Here is a 6000-nt window from a genome sequence, read left to right as displayed (position 1 = left end):
AGATCGTGTACATAGAATGGGACAAAAAGGTTTAGACTTCGAATTGTCTTCAACTATATAAATTCAAATGCCGTTTCTCTGTCTTTTTAAACTTTTGAGTTAGAGTTTTTCAATGTTCCAGCGAATTTGATATCCGTAGCCCTACTGTTTTTACAGACTAATTTGAGACATTATTCTGTTTGTTTTCAAACTATAATTAAAAATTCTCATTATCATGAATAAGAAACTTGCCGTAATCTTTTCATTTTTAAATTTTCTGATGAATTTAGCATTATATATATGAAATATATCTCTTTTCTGTACGGGGCTACTACTTGTAATATAAATATAAAGAAAAATAAAAATCTCAGACCCTTTTTGAAATATTCTATCACAACATGTTCGGACATTGATGCCATTTTAAAGTGATATGAAGTAATAATAAATACTCCTGGAAGAGTCTTATTCTGATCATATGTTAGTGTATTCATATGTTTTTATGACTAGGACTGTAAACCCAAAATTAACAGTCCTAGTTCATAAAACATATGAATACACTAACATGTTGTGATAGAATATTTCAAAAGGGGTCTGAGATTTTATTTTTCTTGATATTTTATATAAAGTATAGTTTTGCAATTTCACTATCACTTTACAATGATGATATGTTTCATTGCACACCCCATATAGTCATCATAATTCAAGCTTTATTGTAATAAAGTGAACTATTTAAGTTAAACCAGTATGTTCGAAATTTCTATTGTACTAAAATAATTATATATATAGAAATATAAATAATTATATAATAGTATAAATAATAAAATAACCCTCCCTATAACATGAAATGTTGGATCAGTTTTCACTATTACCCCTATATTTACAAAAATAGGCGGTGTAATTGTAGGTCCAGTGTCGAAATACCTGTCATCAAATTTTTGGGTAGGTCGATTTAGTATGTTATTTTGAGCACAAAATCACAAAAATTAAATGGCGGTCACTATTTTTTTATAATAAATCACGTTCAAAGTAGCACAATTTTGCAGTGGCAGCCATTTTGATTATCAAATCATCAAATTATGATTTTCCTAATCTAAGTTTTCCTAACCTAAGCTTTTCACCAAACTTTTCTAACATAAACTTTTCTAACCTAATATATTAGAGGTGTTTGAAATGTCAAGGTGAGGTTAGTAAAACTAAATTATTATATTTTTTTTAATTTATGATGAGTGACCGCCGTTTATTTCTTGTGATTTTGTGTTCAAAATGTCATACTAAATCGATCCCAACCAAAAAATTGATGACAGGTATTTCGGAACTGGACCTAGAGTTTAGCCAATATGGCTTGAATTTCATTCATTTAATATAATGTATAAGTCTTCTAATTTTTTTTGTTCCTTCGGACAGAGAAGTAAAAATTATCAGATTGATCAGCAAAGGACAATTGAAGAAATCATCTACAAAGTAGCTCAGGAAAAGTCTATACTTGGAAAAGATTTGACGAATGATGAAGGTAGGTGATCCTTGATATCTTAACATTCCAATGCATGAATTATTCATTTCTTCAGTTTACTTTCCATTGATAAAATTATGTCATTCATCATCATTGAATCTGAAATTTCTCCAGTCATTCAATATTTGGATCCACAGAAAGAAACATTGTTAAGACCCCTATCGGGAGAATAGTAAGGTTGTATCATTAGCCTACATCAGAATCAGCAGAACCTGTAAACCGTACTAGGTAATATTCAATAATAGTGCAGTTAGTTACAATGACATTATTGACTTTTCTTTTATAGGGCATCTACAATATTATTTAAAAGAAAAAAAATCAAGTAAGTTGCCCTTTTATTAACATATTATGCATAAATGAAATATAAAAAGGTTTACTTATTTACGTTATTTAATTTCAGTTCGTTATAAATGTACGAACAAGTATAGTTGTTGCAAGTGCTGCGGAACTATAGTGAAACTCACTTCATACTGTCATCATTGGTTGATTGAGAACCATTGATGTTATTCATAAGGAAAGATGACAGTGAAGTGAATCTCACAGTAGTGAACACCTACACCAGCCGTCTAGCGCATTACAATAGAATCCTATTAAAATAATTATCTTCTGCAATGATATCATTCATGATTGAATCACCTTTTTCTCAATAAACTGTGATGTAATTACATTTGTTCAGATTAAACCGAAACCAATATTCCCCATGAAATAATTGATATGTGGTTATTGTGATTTTCTAATAATTTTATTTTTTCCATTTCTATTTACAAATTGGACTCTCTTCGTGATATTTTTTTCCTCAATATTACCTATTCATAATCTTCTTGCATTTCTCGAAAATCAATCATTGGTTTATCTTTTGCAGAAGATGATGGTGAAGACAAAAAAACTATCCTAAATATACTTCGAAGTGCTTTGGACGTTTGAATGAAATTCGGACTTTGGAATTTCTTGTGAATGGACTACTCTCAGTAAATATCTGTGATACAATCAATATTATTCTCACAATAATACGTTTATCTTGGTTCATTTTTACAAGTTTAAATACCGTATATTTTTCAACAATTAAAATCTAAGTTGACAGCTTTATAATAATGATACTTTTGCATTTCTAAGAAGTGTCTCTTTTTATAGGTAATCGCGAATTATTCAAAAAATTAAGGTTAAACCTGAATACATCAATTTTATTCTCACCCTCATGCGACTTTTTATGGTAGACTTATAAAATTCTCGTTATTACGAAATTTAGCATTTTAGTCTAACCGAACTCTTGTTAATGCCGTCGATCGTATTTCAATTTTGTGTAGCTTATATTATAGTATTGAAACTAGATTCTTTACTATGTTCCACAATAGAAGGTTTTTCTCTGGCCAGGCATTTTTTATTTTATTTTTTTTTTTTTTTTGAAACTTGAATACTGACTATTTGGAATTAACAGTCTACATCTGTAGCAGTTAGTTCCTAAAACCGTTTTGGAATGTTGAACAAGATACTTATCAAAATAGTTTGAACATAAGAACACACAATAAATCTGTGTCTTAATTTATAACTTAAGTCATCTCTTATAAATTATGATAACTTGTAAATATTTTCATTGATTTTCTTAGCTTATTTGAAGGCCATCATGATATTTGATATCAAATTATTTTGTTATTGTATCATTGATGGAGTAACGAAAAAGAAACAAAAAATCATCATGATTGGATATAAAAATATTTTTCCATTGAGACAGTTTAAAATAATACTTAGTTCCAAAGCTTATAAATAACGTCAACTTCACTTTTTAACCATTCCTTCAATAGTAGCAAATTTATCAAATAATACTTTTTGAACATAATTTTTGTACCGTAATGCACAATATTTATATTTGTTTTATATTAATTCGATTATTCTAATGATGTGTATGTTTTTATTGAAAAATGTATGTTTTGGAGATTATACATGAATAAAAATATAATGTTTCGTACTATTCAGTAAATCAATGTTTATTTTATATAAAAAAATGTTCGAACCTAATCGAAATAAAATTTTATTTGTTAATCATACTTATACTGTTTACTCTACAATAAGTGAATGATAAAAAAATTGCATAGTTGCCTGTAAAGTTGGTATACGGGCGAAAGTTTTACGTGACAACGACTTTGAGTGGTAAAATAATTTTAATTTGAATATTCATTCCTATAGTAGGAAGAAGGATGAAATAATAGTAACAATTTAAAACATTTATTTATACAAAGAATTATATTTAAAACATTAATTTATACAAAGAATCTCGCACTGAATTTCATATTAACCAAATTTTATTTTTACCTTCACACATCCTCAACAAAATCACTCTGTCTCTCTCGCTCTTAGGCGGGCTAACTGTGCTCGATTCAATTTTTTACATAGCAAGTCGCGCTCATTTTTTCAAGTTAAACAAATTATTATTGGCTGAGAAACGATTTATACTACTTTTGTGATTGAAAACTACCACAACATTGTGATTACTACAACATAACCTATTCACTTATAACTATTATACTTACACTTATACCTATTCACTTATACTTATTCACATAACCTATTCACCAAGTAGTGGCGCAGTCGCAGGAGATTGCTCCGTTTCACTCTCTCTCCAGGTGAATGCCTTCGGGTTGCTGCTGCGTTGCTCGCCACTGCTCCTATTCGTGCTCTTTCCAGACGACCGTGAACCGAAACGAACGCTCTCACTCGCTCTCATTGTGAGCGCATAACGTGGGAACGTAACGCAGTTTCTTGAAGTGTCACCCGGCAAACCAATTTATAAGACGTTGTCACGTCAAAAAATGTACATAGATAGATAAATGCCTTTTTATTCACACTTTACAATATAAAAAGTGATGTGGGCGAAATTGAGGCAATCCACTTAACCCACATAATGACCCTACTTATTGATTTAGAGTATGATATAGATGCTTTTTAAAATATTTGAGAAGAGAAACAGTACACTGACAAAACGGGGGGAGGGTTAAGCGTCGCAGTTCTGCTTGAATGAATAGTAACTGTAGGGTATGAGTGTGCAGCTTTTATATATTTAGATCTTTAGTGAATTTTCGGAACTAAACTAAAAATATAATCAATAATTTCTAATGGCATGAAGCATTGTTCAAAATAAAATTTTGTTTTCAAACAAATTACTATTGCTATTTTGCATTGGGTTTTAAAAGCAATATGCATGGAATTGTAGAAATTTTTTATTGAACAAGCAAAAATCAGCGGCTGTTTTAGCTGTTCCAACACAAAAGATGTTCATTAATTCGAATATAGTAAATAGCTCAGTAGTAGTGTTGGCGAGACATCACTTATCACTACTAGAAGTGTCAAAATATAATCGATTTGTCTTGCCTATTATGAACATCAGATGGTATGTGAACACAAATCAATGATATTAGAGCAAGGTCTTTTGACTTTTTATATCAACCTTGAAACTAAAACAGATAACGAAACATTTTTATTGTAATTAATTCGAATATAACCGAAATTTTCCGTTATCTGTTTATTGTTGCTTACCCCTGTAATTGAAAGCTTATTCATTATGTTTAACCTCTAAACGTGGTTAATTAACTTTCCTAAAAGCCCCCAGGGAATGACGTGTTTACTTCTTGCCCTCGCATTAAAAAAATGAAAAATGGTAATTGAATCAAGCTTAATGTGTACTTTGTCCATATTACCTACCCTAGAATAGCAGTATTAGAATAACTTATCAAACCAGTGTTCAAGACCCCTCATAGGTGGCTACATACATAACATTTCACATGCGTGTTAAGGGCAGTTTTCTATCACCATTAAGACAAATTTGAGTGGCTCGTTTTAAAATTATATCCAGTCACACTATGACATCGCAAAGCTATCCTTATTCACTAACAAGGTCCTTCAACCTTTTTAGTCACCTATTTCTAGTTCATGGTGTTCCTCTCTAAGCACATTCACTAAAATCTCGCTACGGACGCAACCTGTTATTGGTCTACTGCTATTTCTTAACATTCATCGACGTTTCTTCATCTATATACTTAATTCATTGTTGTATGATTTTCTTGTACCAAGCTTTGTTTTTGAGAAATGTTGATTTTATTGCAATGATGTTTGGAGAAATTCATATTTTCATTGCAGCAGTGATACAGAAGGTGCTGTACTTTAGAAATAAACAGACATTAGTTGACGTTTTCAAAGAATGGGAGAATTTTGAAGCAGAGTATGAGAATCTAACAGGAAAACAATTGAAAACATTGGACTACAGAAAAGTTTTAGTAATTGCATTGATTACTTCGGTTGCTATTATTTTAGTTATTGCTACCTACTCACTTGATGACGATTATGGTAAGTAATAAACCAAACAGGTCTTTTTCCAAGTGACTCCGTAGCTTAGTTGGTAGCGCGCGCGGTTCATGAATCAACGGGTTTGAGACCCATCAAACTTTTTCTGCTGGAAATTTTCAACTCAATTTTCAAGATTATCCGCGTAATTTTGAACAAAATAATAATTATTCTATTAT

General features: G+C 30.5%; 1 protein-coding gene and 1 long non-coding RNA gene across 2 annotated transcripts in view; one reads left to right on the top strand and one right to left on the bottom strand.

The window, feature by feature from the left end:
- Positions 1 to 6000, bottom strand: part of LOC111056210 (cytoskeleton-associated protein 2-like) — a 479893-nt gene that overhangs the window by 422906 nt on the left and 50987 nt on the right. The window lies entirely within an intron of this gene.
- On the top strand, positions 1417 to 3464 carry LOC120351854. The gene is made up of 2 exons (XR_005571587.1): positions 1417 to 1489; positions 2352 to 3464. It is a non-coding gene; the product is annotated as an uncharacterized LOC120351854 (long non-coding RNA).

The sequence above is a fragment of the Nilaparvata lugens genome, chromosome 6 (assembly GCF_014356525.2).
Source record: "Nilaparvata lugens isolate BPH chromosome 6, ASM1435652v1, whole genome shotgun sequence".
In the NCBI taxonomy this organism is placed as follows: Eukaryota; Metazoa; Arthropoda; class Insecta; order Hemiptera; family Delphacidae; genus Nilaparvata; species Nilaparvata lugens.
Note: the sequence above shows the minus strand (reverse complement) of the source record. Positions and strands in the feature narration are given on the sequence as shown.